The sequence below is a fragment of the Emydura macquarii genome, unplaced genomic scaffold (genome assembly GCF_026122565.2).
Source record: "Emydura macquarii macquarii isolate MOO-44397 ecotype Brisbane River unplaced genomic scaffold, CSIRO-AGI_Emac_v2 contig_1390, whole genome shotgun sequence".
Taxonomy (NCBI): Eukaryota; Metazoa; Chordata; order Testudines; family Chelidae; genus Emydura; species Emydura macquarii.
Genome location: NW_027131527.1, coordinates 16,430,136 through 16,451,203, shown reverse-complemented (window position 1 = coordinate 16,451,203; position 21,068 = coordinate 16,430,136). Strand labels below are relative to the sequence as shown.

Sequence of the window (21,068 nt, the reverse complement as noted above, 5' to 3'; positions counted from 1 at the left end):
TGCAATTCATTACCAGATAGCTGGGTGTCCCTGGTTCTCGGACTGTCAATGTTATTACATAAAAACATTATTAGACCAGTATATATGTCTTAATCTTTATTGAAGCATTTAGTCATCTTAATGCTGCTTTAGTTTTTTATGTATCTAACATTTATTGAAGTAAATGTTTATGGCATGTGAAGTTTGTTGTAAAATTATTATAGTGTGGTATACAGATGGGCATCTGTAATATCACAGTGTGTACAACACTTGCATTTAATTACAGATTTAATGCATTTTGGATGAAAACGTTTTCTTTATTTATTTTGCTGACAGTGACAATAAATTGCTACTCAAAGAAAGTCTAGCCAGTGTACTTCACTGTTGTCTGTGAAGTATTTCCACTCATCAGTTTCATCTTCCTTTGGGTACAAAATAAGAAAATACATATTAGGGAACGTTCAATAATATTTCAGTTCATCCATGAGTTTATGAAGGAACTACCAAGACAGAGGCTGCCCTTCCCTTCCACCCGCCCCTACCCCTGCCCCCCAAATTAATTGAACCATAAAACCAGGTTCATGAGAAGAGGTTTCCACCCACACCATCTAATTTAACAAATAAAAAGAACTTCCATGTGCTATCTCTCTCATAAAAAAAAAATCAAGGTTTATTTGTATTTTTAATATAAAATTAGCACTTCATTCTATGAGTATATGTACCAATTTTCAGGGAAAAATGCAGGAGTTATAAGTTTACTATGTTCTAGTCTAAGGCCCTGACATGGTGGAAGCTAGGTACCATCTTTGTTAGGATTAAAGTTGTTAAGCTAGGTCTCAGAGGGACTGCCAGGAGGAATGAATTTCAGAGGCAGAGCCCCAATAACAATGATCAGTACTCATAAATAAGGGGGTGGGATCATGATTGACTTTAATATATTTAAACTGTAATTATTTTTATGTTGGGGTTCTTTTATTTTGCCTGCTGGTTTGTGAGCCTCTAGGGGTCATGTTTTCGAGCCTTTCTCCACAATCATCCGCTCCAAGCACAAGGACCATTTCTTTTACATTACCTTCTCTAAAAACACAACAACATGTATACGTCTAACCATCCCTCAAAAACATGAAAGGCCTCTGCTAGGACTGGTCTGGATGCAGTTGAATCCAAGGAGATCTCCACTTACTACAATTACTCCACTTTTCTGATGCTTGTTGCGAAATTAGAAGAATTCCACAGGCTGGTTTATATTCTTCGGACAATTGACTGGATTTGTATCCAGTTTTCAGTTGCCTTCATATCACTAAAGTAATGAAACATACAGGTTTGAATGGTATACTTAAGTTAGCACACAATAACTGTCTTAGATCAAATTAATAATCCATTAATGTTAATTGTACTTGCATGGCTAATATAAACCAATCATTACCCTGTTCATTGAACTGAAAATATACTGCTTAATTTAAAATATTTATCTGAATCCTGACTTGTTAATGCCAAAAGGTTTTAATACTAACATTCCCTTTCACATACTCATGACATTTAGTCACATAAAAGGATCAATTTTCTTGCATTGCAATGGTATGCTCATCTTATCTTAACCAAAAAGATCTCTCTTCTTACCCAATGCTCATCCAAAAGCAAACTAAATTCAAATATGCATTTACATAATAGTTATGGCTCAATACAATTTAGACACTAATAAGATATATTGAAAGATTAATAAATTGTACTATATTCTAAAATATAGCAAATCTCATTTTGTCAATACGTTTCAATGAGCAATCAAAGGAGCAATTTTTAATTAAATTTCACTCTTGCTTTCATTGAGATAAATGTACTTTATGTACATGTTTGAGTACTTTTGCTTGATTGCCCCAAAATAACTGGAAGTCATGGTTTAGAATAGATATTAATCCATTATAATGACTATCCCAGAGATCCATAAAATTCCTTGCAGTTTAGTCATCTCATTATCACCATAATATTACTATATTGTTGCAAAAAATAATGTTTTATTTCTTGTAGTGAATTTAAAATCCCTCAGAAGCATTAGCGGCCTTGAAAATCTGCAGTTTCTGTCAAAAATGTGTCACTTCTGTCTGACTTATGGCTTTAGTTATTGGAAACCTCTGAACTAGCCACAATTAAGGCAGCAGCCCCTCCCTTCTCCTCAGAGAAAGTTGTAGTTCATTATAAGCTAAACATTCCTGTTTTACTCTCAACTGTGCTATATGGTATCCCAATGGTAATTTCTTCTTTTCTCTCAGCCTCTAAAACATAGTGACATAAAGAAATGCAAGATCTATTCTTTAAATGTAAGGTTTTTTCCCCATAGATTAGAATCCATGACCAGTCAAGTCAGTGGTACTTGCATTAATGTACTAAACATACATTAGTACATTTATTATTGAAAATTCATAAATATCTAACCTTATTTATTTTACAAATTTATAAATAAACCTGTGAATTATATGTTGATGGCCCCACGTAGCTGAAATGGCCTTTCGGAAATTTGTGCTTGTTAAGGCTTCCAAAGGTGTTGAATTTTAGTAAGAGGGGTGGGAATGATTGGGTATGTTGTGTCAGTGAGTCTCTGGTGGCTCCTATAGAATTTAAAATAGGCTTTCACGTAAAATAAAATAAAGGCTGGATTCTCAGCTGACGAACATGAGAGTAATTTAACTTTGGATCAATGGTGATTTACACTGGCTGATATTCTGGCTCCAAATTTACAGTCCCTCTAGTTGCAAACAAATTGCTCCAGTCCTAATATGACCTACTGCCAAATTGTCTTCTTGAGTCTAAAGACAGGCAGAAACAGTAACTAGCCTGAGCCTAATCACATGGAGTAGGTGTTAACTCTGAAACCTAATTAAAATAAAAATGTTAGACATTGTTAAACTCTACTCTTCCTCACTATTTTGGCAGAAACATGCAGATACTCTTGATTTGACCAGATAGCCTTGACTAGAGAACAACCACCTTTTTGTCTCCACTGTGACCTCTGTCTATCTGGCTTACATGCCCAGAAATTCCATTGGCAACTAAACTTCAATTTGCCCTTCACTGGGTGAAGAGATGGACTCCTGGAAGATGGCAAGCATATCAGAGATTGGGTCCTGCACCATCCCAAACAGGCCAGCACAGGGAGCAGCACTGGAGATGGGATAGTGGAAGCGCATTGGATCCGTAACTACATATACACAGATTGTAGTAGGTCTAGAGTCAGCAGTAGGGGTGGCAGCAGCCACAAAGAGAGACTTGTGCTGCAGCCCTGCACTCAGCCACTTGGCTGGCAGAAATATTTCGCTCCCACAAACCCCAGGAACATCACCCATATAAAACCTTAGTACATTTGAATGTTAAGCCATTAAAATACATTAAATAAATACATCAAAGATACTGTAACAGCACAGCTCCTTCATCATATCAGGGCTTAACAACACTTCTCCCTCTGGCATGGAGGGGACCTAAATCAGTCCCACTCTGGAGGTTTAATACTTCATATTGATATATGTACAATATTTATAGGATAGGCCTTAGGGTTGGCACAAAGGCTTTTTTAAACAAACAAACAAACAAAGCCAGCATTTCCTAAATCCCTCTTCTTATGTTAGATACCAATCACCAACTAACGTCTCTAACCAATTCTGGGCCCAGCTATGCCCTTCCCACATAGAAATAGCTCTTTACCTCAGAGAAACCTTTTCCTGTCACTGAATACCACCCTTCCACAGCTTCCAGGTTCTCTCTTCTCCTTTTTCTCTCTTTCACTGGAAGAGGTTTGTAAAGGTTAAAGGCTGTCCTTAATTAGATTCAGGTGTCCAAAATTAACCTGAGGTAACCTCTTTCAGTTCATAGGGGGGTAAAAAAAACCCAAAAACTTTAACCAGTCTAAGCCTGATATTGATGCCTTCAATCATCCAGGTCTGACTGTCACAATACATGCTTCACAGCTGATAACACAAGAGTTACCCCCAAAAAGGTAAATAACATACACTGTTTATGACAATGGCAACAAGAAAACCAATCTTACACAGGTAATAATCCAAGAACTGTCTATACATGTTCAGAAAGGCATTAGTCACCACAGCTAAATTATTGTGAAAATGCAATTTGAAACTGTGATTTCATCATATACACACAAACTGAAGAAACTATTGCCATCGATGATAATCAAAATTTACAGATAGACAAGCTAAGAAAATGCTTTTCAGAGCTTTAGAGTTTGAGTTATAGATAATTATTTTGTATATTCTGGCATGTGATGTTGACTATTTATGCTTTAACGGTTATAAAGCTTACTTTTGGAAATCTCATCATTTACTGTCAGTAAATAAGGATTGTCTGACCTCCCTATTGTATTGTTTCCCAAAATTGCCTGCAACTGTGAAAATTTAAATGGATAGAAATTCAGTATTTAAAAATAGTACATATTTAAAAATTCAGTACATATTTAAAAATAATTGAAATTATCTGTTGAAATTATGAAAAAAATAAAAATTGAATTTTGTCAAGCCTACGTAAGTTGGAAAAGCGTGGGAGGTGGAGGTAATAGTCACACCAATAGCAAGAAGTGCGATTTTGGGTTGTAAAACATTATAATCCACTATTTTCACATGCCTATAAAATGGGGTGTGGGGGATGAAGGAAAATTATTTGTTGTATGACTCCCTAGGAACCCCATCTATGATTTCTGTTAGCTCTTCTGAGACTCTCTACATGATTTTGCTTCACCTGTACATTTGTGCTGTCGTTTCTATTGCTTTTGATTAGAGACTCATGGAGATAATGTCTTAAATAGCTCCCACAGTGAGTTAATAATTTGTATAATGTAAGAGTAACACTCTCTGCAGGGCTATATTTACATAGGTATTTATGTAAATCTCTGTAGAGTGCTTAAACCTTCAAAGAGCTGCAAATTTTAAATAACCAGTTTTTCATTGAATGAATATTTATTCTCCACTGGACATCTAACAGATCAACTTCAGGAATTTTTACTTACAGAGTAAATTAATTAGGACTATTAATGACTAAGTGAAGATTTCTTCACAAACCCCAAAGCCACAAAAAAGTCAACTGGTTTCAGATTGTGTTAAATATTTGAAAACTCACACTAGATCTGTTGACTAAGCCTTATAAACGTCTTCCTGATTTCCAGAGAACCTGGGCTAACGCAAAATGTCACTTGAATTTAGGTTCATTTGAACCCCAAATCTCTGTATTTTTGTATGAATCTATGGGTATGTCTCCTTGAGTTGGGAATCACATCCCAACCTTGAAGGATAGACATGTCCTAAAAATAGAATGTACCCAAGGCAGCGCATGTGGTGGGATGGATTAGCTGCCCTGAATATGTGCCAAAGGTCTCAGATGGTGTGACAGTCTGTACCACTATGTTCACCCCTTTTACAAGACTGTTAAATTTTATACAAAGCATATTGTGTAAGGTATCATTTGAAAACTCATGCTTTACTAATCATTATTGTCCTGGTAAAATATGTGTGGCAACACTGTATGTAAAGATATAAGATTCCACTGTATGATATTACCAAGACATGTTCCAACACGTTCTGGAGGTCAGTCACAAACAAGTTCCCCAGAGACAAAAGGCTATCCCAGGCCTTAGCCAGGTGTCAATGAGATCAAAGGGACCACACCTGATTAAATTGCCATGCTTGGCAGAAGAGAGGGTGTGGGAAAAAAACCCCAAAAAACTACATTTTGACAAAGAAGCAGTTTAAGGTTCCTGGCCATGCTGAATTTCTACCTGAGCATCAGGTAGAGATTATTCTTGTGCAAGAGAAAGGACTATAATAGGCGAGGACAGAGGCTCCAAGTCATGTCTCCCTTGCTTTCTACCCACAGCATCATCAACACCTGAACAACAAAGGAAGCAGCATTGATCTGTGTGGGAGATCCTGATTGAAATGATTAGGGGGCTGGAGCACAAGACTTATGAGGAGAGGCTGAGGGAACTAGGCTTGTTTAGTCTGCAAAAAGAGAAGAATAGGGGAGGCGGGGGGGATTTGATAGCAGCCTCTAACTACCTGAAAGGGGGTTCCAGGAAGGATGGAGCTAGGAGCTAGAACAAGGAGCACTGGTCTCAAGTTGCAGCGGGGGAGGTCTAGATTGGATATTAGGAAAAAGTTTTTTTTACTAGGAGGGTGGTGAAGCACTGGAATGGGTTACCAAGAGAGGTGGTGGAATTTCCATCTTTAGAGGTTTTTAAGCGGCGGCTTGACAAAACCCTGGCTGGGATGATTTAGCTGAGGTTAGTCCTGCTTTGAGCAGGGGGTTGGACTAGATGACCTCCTGAGGTCCCTCCCAATTCTAATCTTCTATGATTCTATTCTATGAAAGAGGTTCAGCCAGTAAGACTGCTGGAACATGTGGGGAGAGAGATCTTTGCTTTGTATTCACTTTGCTTGTTAATTTAGGTGTTAGTTGCATTTGACCTTTTATTTCCTTGCAATCAATGCTGACTTGTATGCCTCATTACTTGTAGTCACTTAAAATCTATCTTTCTGTAATTATTAAATTTGGAGTTTTTTTGTTTTATGTAAATTAGTATGTTTGGACTGACATTTTGGGAAATTCCATCTGGGATAACAAAATTTGTGCAGAACATTTTCTGTTACTAAATGAGAGACTTTATATGAGCTTGTATTTTCCAGGATGCTACTGGACAGTACAAGACGCACATTTCTGGGGGAAGTCTGGGACCGGGAATTGGCTGGTGTTGCCGCGTAATGTCATGAGTAGCAGACTATAGCACTCATACAGTATAGCTGGGTGTGGTCTACAGTAGAACCTCAGAGTTACAAACACCTCAGGAATGGAGGTTTTTCATAACTCAACTGTTTGTAACTGGAAAAAAAAGTGTTTGTTCTTTCATAAGTTTACAACTGAACCTGAATTTCATACAGCTTTGAAACTTTATGATGCAGAAAAAATGTCTACATTTAACCATCTTAATTTAAATGAAACAAGCACAGAAACATTTCTCTACGTTATCAAATCTTTTATTTTAAACTATCCCTTAAATTTTTTTAGTGGGTTACATTTAAAGAAGTGCTGTATTTGCTTTTTTTTTTTTTTTTTTTTTTTTTTTTTTTTTTTTTTTTTGCACGGGGGGAGGGGAGGGTGAGTCTTTGCTGCTGCCTGACTGTGTACTTCCGATTCCAAACGAGGTGTGTGGTTAACTGGTCAGTTCGTAACTCTCCGGTTTTATTGTACATGCTGGAGGTTGTGCATGAGCAGACCCAGAGTGGTTGCTCTTATATTGAAGTGGAGTAAAAGGCATTACAGGCTGGAAAATTGAGGGGACTCAGATTGTAGCCCAGGTTATGTCACAGATGGACACATACTTGGGGTGGCCAATTAGAACAACCAAATGGGATTTGTGTGTTGTGTGTGCTGAACCTAATTTTAGGCAGCATGCTATCCCCTGGAATCTTCAGCTCAAAGTTAGGGAGTGCTCAGGCTCTCTATACAACACATGGGGAGAGTTGGTCACCTAAGAAACTGATCTTCAGAAGCCATGAAGCCTAGCCATGGAACCATGTAGGCTAGCCAGTAGGGAATGTTGAGGAAAGCCTGTCCCTCAGAGGACTTAGGCACCTATCTCCACATTCCTGTGGAGTTACACATCTAAACCATGTCAGCCCATTCTTGCAAAAACAGTGATGATGGCATTTGTCCCCTCTTATGCCCAAAATCCCAGTGGTTAGAGCACTTATCCAAGACGCAAAAGATAGAGGTTCAAATCAGGACTTTTCAGCCCGATTCAGAACCGGCATTTGATCTTGTCTCCCATCTCTCAGGTTAGTGTCCTACCCACTGAGCTATTGGGTATTCTGGGATGGGTCTTCTCGGTCTCCCCTGTTGGAGCTATTCCATTTTTTATAAAATATTTAAGTATTCATTAGACCAGAGGAAAAAAGAGAGAGAGAAAGGACTATAGCCTAGTGGTTAGTGCACTCTCCTGGCAGAGACTGGTTTCAGCCCCTGCACCAATTAAGTATTTGTACAAAGTGAAAGAGCTTCAACAGGACAGACCGACTTTTTTTAATCACAGGGTTAAGGTCTGCAATATAAATATTCACAGAAAAGAATATAAAAAGGGACCCAAACACCCTAAAAGTGAGTTTGTAATTTTTATTCAAATGTATCTTCATGAATTGTTTTTTGGAGTATCTACCCAAAACCCATGGACAGTGTTTTTTCTCAGGCTTAGTCCACTGGAAATGAAAGTGTCATACATGAACAAAATTAATTTCAAGCAGGTGAAAAGTGAAGAAAAAAATAACCCCCCTTGGTAAACAATCATTCATGATATAAAGCCTGGAGGTCTGTTGATCTGCTAGTCAGGATTGTGTGTGCCACAAGTCAACCAATATCAATTTGCTCATTATCTTCCTAAAACTACCCTGCACTTGATGCAATGTAATGAAAAGACCAGCTTGGCTATCAGTACATTGCAGTGCATATAACAACATAAACCTAATATATATTTAGCATAACCTTTAGATGTCATTTTTAACACATGTTCCTCTGTTGCTTTCCATAAGACCCTTAGTTATTTATGTTGCAGAATAAGAGAATGGAGTGTTAAAATCTGATAAATTCCCCACTCCAAGTAAAATGCAGGTCTGAGAACCTTTCATTTCTAGCAATACTGTTTGACAGGCCAATTGCATCCCTTACAATTTCAATCCAAAGCATCTAATTTGGTTCTGTGGTTGATGCCATCAAAAACAATATTTCTCATGGCTCTGCAAGTTAAAGTGAAAGGTGATCCCATGAATGGTCCAGAGAATTCAGCAGGAGGCATAATTTTTCTGTAAATGAGCACAGAGAAAGAGGCTATTGGACTAATCATGCTGTAAAAGCTTCTTTTGTATATGTAAAGAGAAATCCCTAAGTTATCCTTTATAGGAATGGGTGTGTTTTGACTGAGCTGTTTTGAATTCAGACTTGAAGACATTTATGGACACATTTTAAAATAACCGGATATTGATTTTTCAAGAGGTGACATAATAGGCTGAGTCCTGTTTACCCAACTCCTCTGAGTGGTCTCTGATTCCAATAGAGTAAAAGCAGCAGGATTCAGCCTACTGCAGATGTTGCTGTGCTTCCTTTGTAGCTTAGTGTTGATCTGATGGGAAATCATTGGCCCTGTGCCTTTCATGTTTGAATGATTGATTTGTGTTCAGCTAAGACAGAAATTGCTCCACTTTATTTGGAGTGGATTTGGGAATAGCACATAGTACTGCCAATCCTTTCCTTTAAAAAAAAAAAATTGAATTCTTTATTTTAAATGAATTCAGTGTTCTGAGATTAACCTTGAAGATCAAAATCCTTTGTTTGTCCCCAGTCCCGCAGCTTTTACTAAGGCAAAGGTCTCACTGAAATCTTTGTCCCATAGTGCTATGTGGAGAATAGTTCCCTTACAGAGTTATTTTCTGAATCCATCTATGAAAGGAACCGAGTGTGCCCCCTTCCCCACACCAACGAAGCTGAGATGGGTCCATCTGAGGATCTGCACAAACCTCAAGGAGCTCTGCCAGAAACTGTAGCGCTCTGCGTAGAGGCCCTGTCCCTCCACCATTTCTAGGGTCACCTGGCAGTGCAGCTCCAGTAAAATCATCCCCTATCTAGTGCTTCCCCAGTTTCTCTTTAAAGGGAATTTCCACAACCAAGGAGTAGTAAGGAATGAGTAGGTCTCTCTGGGAAATTAATTCAGCCTTAGAGGGTTGGGACATCCCGGCTCACCACCTCCCTGTTTATTGCTCCACATGCTAAGGGAGCCCCAGCAGCTCAGAGAACTCCCCCGGACTAGCAGCAGGGAAAGGTAATTTTGTCGGCATCAGGCCCTGAAGACTGTTAGCTCTCCAGGGGAAATACTGTGACTCTCCATACATTTAATATTTAAAATGTGATTAGAATGTAAATAATTAATGTCTACTACATTTAATTTGTATCACTGAAAGCATTCACTGCAGTCTATTTTATTTCCACCAGGACAAAAACGGTGGGCATTACACTGTTTTGTTATTAATGCAGTACAGTAGCAATGTGCCTGAACGAATGATAATTTGTCATAATTTCATTTTACAATAATATTTACACTGTCAGCCTGCCACATGTGATCAGTGTTCTCCACTAACTTGGCAACTGTACTGTTACAGCTACTTTGAAGGTTTGTCTCTCTCTCACACACACACCCAGGGTACTACCTGACTTCTCATTGCTAACATAATGGATCTATTACACTTACAGTTCATTGTCATATTAGCAGCTTCTGCACTGTTAGTTCTTAACAGATATATTACTGCATTTCAGCACTTATGAAAGCCTTCAGGGAAGTGACTAACAGACATGTTCCGTTAATGAAGGTCAATTTTTATAGGGTTTTTAAAAACGTATCTAATTTATGTCAGGATACACACTAGAATTTGAGAAAAAAAATGTGTTAAGATAAAGCCACAACACGACAGAACAAGTGACTAACTACAACTGGCTAAATTCTGTTAGCGCTTACCAGGGCAACTCCAGGGCTTTAATGTTGTTTCTCTGTCTTAACACCAACGTAGTTGAGAGCAGAATTTGGTCCATAGTGTTTAGAATAGGAAGTGAATCAGATTGTGTGTTATGGACAAAAATGCACAACACACTTGAGGAATGGAAGGTACAGAAAGCCAGTGCAGATGAAAAATAGGGAAAATTGTAATAAAACTACTCAGGGAAATTAGCAAAGCACAGTAACTTTTAGGAACATATCAATTACAATACAGCACAAAGAAACTGTAAAGTGTATTTAAAAATAATAAAGGAAACATAGCAGAGTTACCTCAATCTTAAACAAAAGGGAAATGAAAGTTATTAATATAAGAGACAAGCATACAAATTTTTGTTTTTAGAAATAGCAGGGGCAAAAAAGCAGTTGTCTGATATTAGAATTTCAAAATAAGCCATTTTTGTTTCAATATGTGGAATTTGAGATTAAGGTTTTCTAAACTGCTTATAACTAACCACTTTTATGATCTCTTTTAAGATATAAGCTTTCAAACTCATTCAGAACCCAGTATCTCCCATTTAGACACCTCAGGGATGTGGCCAGATTTTCAAAAGGGCACTGACTGTTGGTGTCACAGAACCTTCATTTCAAAGAGCACATACTAAAGATTCACCTATCTATTAAAAATATTTAACATGTACTTTTATTGTCCCACCATTTTCAAAATTTCATCTATATTCACATACTCAAATACATAGGCCTTAATCAAAACCCAGGATTTACAATCCTATAGTTTTGTAGGAGATTTTGAAATGGGAATCCAGATTTCACAGCTGGCTCCTATCTTTGTAATCAATAGAATCAAATTCACAGAGCTGGACAACACAACTGCAGTACTTCAATATTAAGATCTAGATTTAAATTCTTCACTAATCCCATCTCTATCTGTGATAGAAAGAAGAATTTCCATTAGCTGCTACTATAGGGACTTGGAGCTAATATTTAAAGGCATTTAGGCACAAAGATGCAGATAGGAATCTGCTGTAATGTTGAGACGTTTCTATACACCTAACTCCCATTGAATTAAGCACCTTGGGGCTTTTGAAAATCCCACTAGGTGCCTCTCTGCATCTTTATGTGCCTAAATACCTTTAAAATTTGGTTTTTGTATCCTCCTAAATGGGCCAACCAAGTAAAAGGCAAAGCAGAACCTCTGAGCAGCTCTAATTTCATCCCAGAGAGGACAGTAACATGCACACACTCCAGCCAAGAGATTACAGAAAAATTTCTCCAATTGGATCCAAAATTTCTTCTATAAAATTTGCAATTAGGCAAATACATTTAGTAGGGCTGTCCAAGATATTATCATGCAATGAGGACCTCTGCTTCAGATAGTTTGTGAACTCCTGTATTACAGCACAACAATATTCAACTCCACTGAATATTTACAACAAAGTGGAATACGATAATGGACTTTTGTTGGAAAGTGTATCTGCACCTACTCTAAGAAAATGGTAGATCTTTTTCAAACTAGATAAATAATTATTAATAAATAGTTTAATTAAAACTTTATCAAGGCTATAAAGTTACTAAGGTGGAAGAACATACAAGATACATACATACAATATACATAAGATACATATATAGATACATAAAAGATGAACATTTAAAATGTGGTATGAAAAAAGTCTATGATTGATACATTTCTGAGACTATGAACTCAAACTTTCAGAATGTAATGGAAATAAAAAGAAAGATGTTAAAGGAGATAACAAATCATTGCAAATCATGTAAAACTCATCAAAAGGGTCAATGTTGCTGATCTTCCGTTAATCTAGTATGGAAAACAATGTGAAATATTTGACTGCATGCCTCAGAACAGGAAATCTGATAAATCTCCCAAATTATGACAGGGACCCAGGAGATTTCAAACTGTAAAACCATCTAGCATGAGACATGTCAGCATGTTTGCTATTCTTATGAATTTTTTGTATTCTGTATTGTAGTCAGACTGTCAACTTAATGTTAGACATTAGGAATACAATCTGGTCTCAGCTAATTGATTATCTTATTGCTAGAAGTGATGTGCAGGTTAATAGCTGGTTTATCTCATGTCACTTGTATTTCATAAAACAGCAATTAAAGCAATTGCCCTCTTAGTGCATCCTGCATGGCATGTAGGCTGATGCAGTGCCAAAACAAATGTATTTTTTGTGCAGTTTGAGAAAATTACCACCCAGATCATGAAACCTTTAAAGACTGTTTGGTCGAATATTAACAGCACTACATGCAGCAAAATGAATGCCTAATTCCTATGGCTAAAAAGAATTACATGCCTAATCCAACATTTACCCCCAGAATGGGCAATTCTTCATCCTACCTGATTATGAAGTCAATAGGCAGTAAATCAGTATTATATAGCTTTTCCTCCCAAAGAGAAAACGCTATTATTGTCTATCAATTTGCAAAGGAGACTAATTTAATTGTACTTAGAAATTCTAATCTAAAAAAATGCAGTCAAATTTACTTGTTGATTAACTATAAGTAAAATTCTAACTGTGTGAGGGCTCTTAATGTACAGAGTTATTCCATATCAAACTAAATGTTGACATAATACACTACATTGATTACAGCCATTAAATATTTATGACTGGATTGCTCCACACTGTGAAGATATATATGAAATGGGTAGAAGTTTGGATGTTTATTTGTATTATCCAGATTCAGATGTGTCACCGGAATCTGCTGGGACAGATTTGGTTCTGAAGTGCTCTGTATGTTGAGGAACTGGCCTCCCTCTGTGGTTAGTTGCATAGCTGAAATAACTACAGAACTGCACTTTGATTTAAAATAATTCCCCCAAGTGAGCCTTGTTGCATGGATAACGTCTGTATCTGCCACCACAGTTTTTATGCTAGGCTACTATCCATTTTTCAAATCAAAAGCCAGTGAGAGGTGTGTTGGAATCACTTTTCTTGGATGATAAGAATGCCAATGCCAAGAGCTAGCTCTCATTTCTGTGTTGCTGTGGATTAAATTAAAATATTTTCCCAAATAAAGCAGTAGCTTTGTATTGAATATCATTTAACAACAAATTGCACAAAGCATATCTGTGCTGTCCCTTACATATGAAAGTCAAAGTACTGTACATAAATGCTTTAAAATGCCACCTGCTTAATGTCTGGCAAACAGATATGGACATGCAGTTTGGAATGAAGAACTCATTGAGCAAAATTCAGCCCTGGAATAAGGCTATTGAATTCAATGGTGTTACTTCAGTGAACAGTCTGCCTTCCTCTATTGAGCTCAATATGGCACTTACATTACCAAGCATAAAAAGTGCACATTATATACAGTATATGGGATGAAATATCAGACTGATGCCTATGTTCTGCATCTGGGATAAAAACACTACCACAAAGACTGCAACTTACAAGGCTACTAAGGGTGGCTCTCTCTTTATAGCAACATTTATGCAATTTTGCATAGGTGCAACCATTGGGGGGAAACAATAGGGATGTGTCTGCAAGGCTTCACTATCATATGGCTGTTCCCCTTTGTGCAGTTTCAGTCTGTAATATTTTCATTTCTCCCCTCAGCCCATTTCAATTTGGAGCATAATAGACTCTACTCTTGTGGCAATTATAAACTATTAATGCTGTCTACCACAGTGAGGTCTGTTCAACACTAAAACGTGGCCTGGGGCAGATCTGTTATTGAGGGTGAAGACAAAGCTGATTTACTGCAGGTTTTTATTGCTAGTGAGTTGAAATAACAAACAGGGACAGGAGAAAAGCGAAGAACAGATTTGTAAGTGGCGCTGTTCTGTAATACTGCAGGTCAGTGCCAAACAGATAATGGATACCAGGCCCAGATGAGAACAAACTGTACACGGAGGAGGGAGGGGGAAGGAACCACACAGCAAAGAACCTGAATTTTGGAATATGTAGCATGTTATTTATATTTAGTATATATTGAGACAGGCCATACAAAAATGTGCATGTTAGGAGAGTCAGCTCTGTACAGAGACTGAAAATTGAGTGCAAACACTGCTCCAGGCAGCAATGCTAGTAACAAAATATATGCATGATTTATATTAGAACAAAGTTCTTAGTGTACAGATTCTGGCTTTACTCCACGGCCTGCTCTGTTTGTGGGGAAGGTGTGCAAAGAGGATATGATGCTAATGGAATCCCTGGAGAAACTCTGTCAGCTCAGTCACAATTTGTCATAAAAGAGCAGATGTGAGGGCAGCAAAGACTGCCATCCTTTGAACTGGTGCAGAGCCTTTTATTGGCCATGGTGGCCCCACTCCAGTGGCTGGGGAAGATTGAAGGTTGCTTTTACTATAGGGTGGGTACTGTTGTTGGGGGCAGTTCTTGCACTCAAATCCTTGATATCTTTGCAGCAGGTGACAACTTCCTCTATCTTGTGTAGCTTTGCAGAGGGAGCCACAATCTGAGGCTTTGTTAATTTTGTCCTTTTTATGGTCTCCCTTCACTTTTCCCTCTTCGCAACATGCCAGTTTTTATGAAACGATGATATAAGATGAATGGGCTGGAATTAGTGACACACACAAGCCTGTCATAAAGAGATTTCATCTAATGGTTTCATGTTTATACCTTGGAGTTGAAAACAAGCATGTACTTGATGGTAGTTAATAAATAGAGTGTATGGTATACCATAAATACGGTTTCAAATATTTTACTTTATTTTATTCCACAGTTGTCAGGAAAGAGTACACTCAGGAGAAGCTAGATTTTCATGCTAGGATATTCATAATTAGCAACAAGTACACCAGACATCCCATGGTGTAATTACATGGCAGGAAACACAATATTTCACATATAATCCTCATCATATTATCTGAGCACCTCATAGAAATTAATGTATGTAGGCGCTCAACGGCCCTGTGAAGTAGAGAAGTGTCATTATCCCCATTTTATAGATGTGAAACTGAGGCAAAAAGAGTAAGTGATTTATATAAGGTCAAGCAGGACATTTGTGGCAGAGACAAGAACTGGACATAATTCCATGCTTTACCATAAGATCACCCTTCCTGCCCATTTGCAGGTCACCCACAAAAATACAAACAGAAGGCATGTAAGATAAAGGATACAGCTAGAGAACTCAGTAACAAATGCCCAGAAACATTTTAACATTTTTTAAATTAATATTAGGTAAACAAAACAAAGAAAAGTATGATTTTCTGACTTGCAGATTAGGAAGGTTCCACTTTTTCCACTGAGGCTTCTACTAGTTAGCAATTGTACAAATGTCACTATGAATACCAACCAGATATTTTGTGATATGTCAGCAGCAGGTAGAATACCAGTATGCTTAAAGTCAACATTATCTACATATGACACCTTCAACAATAGGATGTTAGGTAGGGAGGGAGGGAGACACTTGTGTACATCTGTTCTTCTGTTTCTCTGATCAAGAGGCCTCAGAATTTGTGATGAAACTTATCTGATCTCACAAACACACACACATCCTGGATTTCCAGACACTGAACCACTAATCATGCCCACAAGATGTGACTTAAGTTCCAGTCTACAGAAAGAGAAAAGATAAAGAAAGTTCTGTCAGGCTGGCGGGACGTTACTAGTGGAATTCCTCAGGGATTGGTCTTTTAACCCTTTTAATTACTCACTTTGACACAAAAAGTGGGAATGTGCTAATAAAGTATGCGGATGACACAAAGTTGGGAGGTATTTCTAATACAGAGAAGGACCAGGATATCGTACAGGAAGATCTGGATGATCTTGTAAACTGGAGTAATAGAAATAGGATGAAATTTAATAGCAGAAAATGTAAGGTCATCCATTTAGGGACCAATAAAAATTTTTGCTATAAACTGTGGACGAACCAGTTGTGGAGAGTGAGTGAAGAGGAGAAGGACCTGGGTGTATTTGTTGCTCTCAGGATCATTATGAGCCACCAATGTGATGTGGCCGTGAAAAAAGCTAATGAGGTCCTAGGATGCATCAGATGAGGTATTTCCAGTAGAGATAGGGGAGGTGTTAGTACTGTTATACAAAGCACTGGTGAGACCCTGTCGGTAATACTGTGCAGTTCTGGTCCCCCATGTTTAAAAAAAATTAATTCAAACTGTAACAGGTGCAGAGAAGGGCTATTATGATGATGGTGAGCAGTAGGCAGGTTTGGTGACCCAATTATTTTGCCATTTTATGTGACTGCTGTACCTTTTTTGCATGCACCCAGAAGCAGTGTAGTGGATGTGAATTACTGTGGTACTACCTTGGATCAGTAAAGCTAAGTCACAAGAGCGGATTGGGCACTGAAGACACAGATTTTGTGTCACCTTAAAACTCTTTTGGTAGCATATTCCAAAGACTTTTCCCTGTTGCTGGAAAAGCCCTCTTTTTTGCTCTAAGAAGTCTCATTTTGAGGTTGATAGCATTATCATTCCAGAGGAACTCAGCTAGTGGAGATAGAATCATTATAAAGACAGAGATGCTCTTGTTCAAGTACCTTGGGCCTGTTCCATGGAGGACCTTTAAGTGTAGGACCAAGACTTTAATGGGTGATGTGTGTAGGGCTAATGTAACTTGGGTCTGCTCATGTCAGCTAAGACAAGAAAAGCCTGAAGAAGTAACTGCTGAAAAAGCCCCACAAATACAAAATGAGAAAGGACTGCCTAGGAAGGAGTATTGCAGAAAGGGATCTGGGGGGTTATAGTGGATTATAAACTAAATATGGGTCAACAATGTAATACTGGTGTCAAAAAACCCCCTCAAGACTCGAGAAGTAATTCTTCCCCCTACTCAGTATTGATAAGGCCTCAGCTGGAATATTGCATTGAGTTCTGGGTACCGCACTTCAGGGAAGATGTGGACAAACTGGAAACAATTCAGAGGAGAGCAACAAAAATGATTAAAAGTCTAGAAAACATGATCTACCAGGAAAGATTGAAAAAATTAGGTTTATTTAGTATGGAGAAGAGAAGACTGAGTCAGGGTGGGGAGAGTGAATCTTCAACTATATAAATAGGTTGTTCTAAAGAGAAGGGTGATAAATTGTTCTCCTTAACTGCTGAGGACAGAACAAGAAGTAGTGGGCATAAATTGCAGCAAGGGAGATTTAGGTTAGACACTTGGAAAAACTTCCTAATGGTTTGGGTAGTTAAGCATTGGAACTAATTACCTAGGGAGGTTATTGAATCTCTGCAAAGGGATTGGTCCTTACATGCAATAAGATGTTAGTAGCTAGGAAAGATGTATATAAATTGTCTGGTGTTTGACATGAATTGGAACTGCAGTATCATCCTGTGCATAAAGCCCAGGAGTCTGGAACTGGCCAGCGTGGGCCAAGAGCTGTTACCTGATTAATAAAGTGACCTGAATGAAAAGCTAGAGTGCAACTGAGGTGTCTGCAATCAGGACTGGGTGAAGCTGTTTTTAAAAAGAAAAAAAAATGGGCACAGTGCTTATGTGATATGGCATAGGTGTGGTATTCCAGTCCGGACATTACACAGTCATAGGTAAGGTTAAGATTTTGTCACTGTTATTTTTAGTGAAAGTCACGGACAGGTCAGAAGCAATACACAAAAATTCACGGAAGCTATGACTTGTCTGTGACTTCTGCTAAAAATAAAGGGGCGAAGGGGCTGACCAAATGCTCGAGGGGGGAGGATGAGAGCCCTAGCCCCACTGCGGGAGGGGGAGGGTGCAGCAATCATGGGGACTAGCTTTGGGTCCTCCACTGTGCACTGTGGCTCCCTGCTCCAGGGTCTCCTGTCTCAGGGCTCCGGTGTCCACTGTGGTCATGGGTGATGTCTCTGGTGTCCGCCGCTGATTCTGCTGCTGATAGCAGCTTAGAGCCATGGGGTTCCTGCCGCAGCTTGGTGCTCCAGAGTCCCCTTACTGCCACCTCAGCTCATGGCTGTGGGGCCGCCTGCAGTGGCTGGGGGCTGGCGGGGTCCTTGCTGCCTGCAGCAGCTCGGAGCCAAGGGGTTCCTGCTGCTCACACCAGCATACAGCAGTGGACTCTGCTGCTAGCAGCAGCTTGGAGCTCTGGGTCCCCTGCAGTTAGAGCTCCAGGATCCTCGCTGCCTATGGCAGCTGAGAGCTCCGGCTTCCCTGCAGCCCCCAGAAGCTGAAGAGCATAATTTTACAGAGGTGTCTGGAAGTCACAGAATCTGTGACTTCCATGACAAAAATCTTATCCTTAGTCATATGGACGGGGCTACACTAACCTATTGGACAAGTGCTATAGTCTGAGCATTCAGCAGTAGCAAGGAATCTAAAAGGATCCTATAGCACACACTTTCATCAGCCTCTTCCACCAAAGCTCCTATGGAACCATTCCCAGGCAGCAAGAAAAGTTGAATCCAGCCAGTCAACACCCCATGAGAGAATGCTGGAATACCTGGAAGGTGGAGAAAGACTAGGCTAGCACAGTCAGTGTTCCAGAGCACCAATTGGGTGAATTTAAATGTATTTTTGTTTACATCAAATTTCTAAAACAAGCTGTGCAGAACTTCAAGCCCGTTGATGTCTAACGCCCTCTGCTTTCCCCCAAACCTCCATGCTGTAGGAGTATCATAGCTTGTTTAAGTTATCATGCTAAGCTAACAGTTTGCCATTATGTAGGTTCACAGCCTCCTATACATGGTTTGACACACTGTAGAACCTCACTTATTCACAATGGGATGGAAACTCATCATGAATTAATGAATTTTGCAAGTTAGCAAGTCAATGAGCAAACAGACAAAAAAAATCCCCCAAGGCTAATGGATACTGAAATGTACTTTGTGTATTCGGTTTTACAATTGTAGTATATTTTTCTACTATATATAATGATAGTAAGTTTACTGTAGTTTTTTTAAATGTTATGAATAATGAGCATTAACATCACTTTGAGTTAATTCAGTCTAATGAAAACTGGGGAGAAACCACCTTTTTAATGTGCGGATTAATGAGGTTCTAATGTACCCGAACATCATGTTGCATCAAGCTGCTGTTTCCAGTTCCTGTATCTGATGAAAACATATAGAAAAGGACTCTCTTGAAGAGGGAGTGTCAGGTTTGTGCAATCACTGATGGAAAATACATCAGGAGATTGCTTGCCTACTTTCTGAGGGGTAATGCAGAGCTCTAATTAACATAAATCACTTAATGTTCCTGTTTTTGTAAAAATTTAACTACACACTGATTAGTATTTAGAAGAGAATGGATTACATGTATTAACTTGAAATTTAAATTCAAAATCTACTGCAGATAGAAAACATTTAATTTTCGTCTCATTTTGGAATTTGCATTAGAGCTAAAGGAAATAAAATGTAGCTGAACGTAATCAGTGAACTGCTAATGAGGGAAATCAAAACAAAACAGCTCTCAGTAGGTGTAACACATTTTTGGTGCTCTTTGGGCAAAATGCATATTTCCCAAACTAGAGATTTTTTTATTTTCAGTTGAAAAAACGTACCAGCTACAAACATCTCTGGGCACATGTGCATTTTCTTTGCACCAAACAAAAATTCCACCCGCCAGTCAAATAAATTCTTCTGCTCCATTCCTCACCCTCTCACGGAGAAAGTTAGAGAAAGAAATGAGATTTGCAAATACTTGAATTTCAACAGGTTTGGGCTTTTGTCTGAATCATGAGGGAAAGTGAGTTCTAGAGACAAGTGTCTTCTGCTGAAATTGCCCTTGAACATGCCCCAGCATTCAAAATCTAGGACTGATTTTGAGTGTATCAGCTGATCGCAGCTGTTAGGACAGGACAGTAATAAAGAGAAAATCTTTGAAGTAGCTAGGTGCAAGCTACGCAGGACTTAAAAGAAGCAACACGGTGATGATTTGGTAATCTATACAGTTTATGTATTCTATTTGATATTATGAAATTATCATGAAGTTGTATTAGTAAATCTACTCTATCATGACTGCCTCTCTGTATGTGTAACCCCCAGGGCTTGCCAGCCTGAAAAGCATGTCTTCCTGTGAACTGCTCCACACCTACAAAAGTCAGGTACCTAGCTACATCAGTCAGGGGTGTGAAAAATGCAGACCCCCAAGAGACTTAAGAGGAAATAAGCCCTGATATAGACATTGCTATATCAGGCAAAAGCTTTTTTTTTTTAAACTAACTATTGTCTCTTGAGGGGATGGAATTATTACAGCAAGGGAAAATCCCCTTCCATCACTGTAGCACAGATCTACACTACAATGCTACAACAGCATACCTGCAACTGCGCTGTTGTAGCACTTGTAATATAGACCTAGCCTCTGACTAAGGAGAACAGGAAGGTACAGTACTTTGGTCACAATAGTACTATTTACTAAAAAGTAGCTGCATTAATGGAAAACCAGTTTTATCTTATCCAGGGAGGTGGGGGGCGGTGTGAAAGTTACCCATAAACAAAACAGAGGAAGACAGGTATTGGAAGGGGGAGATAAAATTGCAAACCACACAGGAACAGAGAGGGCCAGACTGGTAAGGGTAAAGGAAACAAACTGATACAGGGGGATGAAAGCTCCATGTTCCAGCCCACAAGCCATACAACACCAGGGATTCTAATTTAGTTGGGGTTGGTCCTGCT

General features: G+C 38.7%; 1 long non-coding RNA gene across 5 annotated transcripts in view; it reads right to left on the bottom strand.

Moving 5' to 3' along the window:
- Window positions 1-204: 204 nt before the first annotated feature.
- LOC137156233 (uncharacterized) overlaps window positions 205-21,068 on the bottom strand; it is a 91,601-nt gene continuing 70,737 nt past the window's right edge. For 2 of the 5 annotated variants that reach the window (XR_010920708.1, XR_010920709.1), the window contains exons 2-4: window positions 3,673-3,752; window positions 1,163-1,279; window positions 219-401 (exon numbers count right to left, since the gene is read on the bottom strand). This is a non-coding gene — a long non-coding RNA (uncharacterized lncRNA). Of the gene's footprint in view, window positions 402-1,162; window positions 1,280-3,672; window positions 3,753-21,068 lie in introns of all 5 variants that reach the window. The other 3 variants (XR_010920710.1, XR_010920711.1, XR_010920712.1) reach the window with 3 other exon arrangements.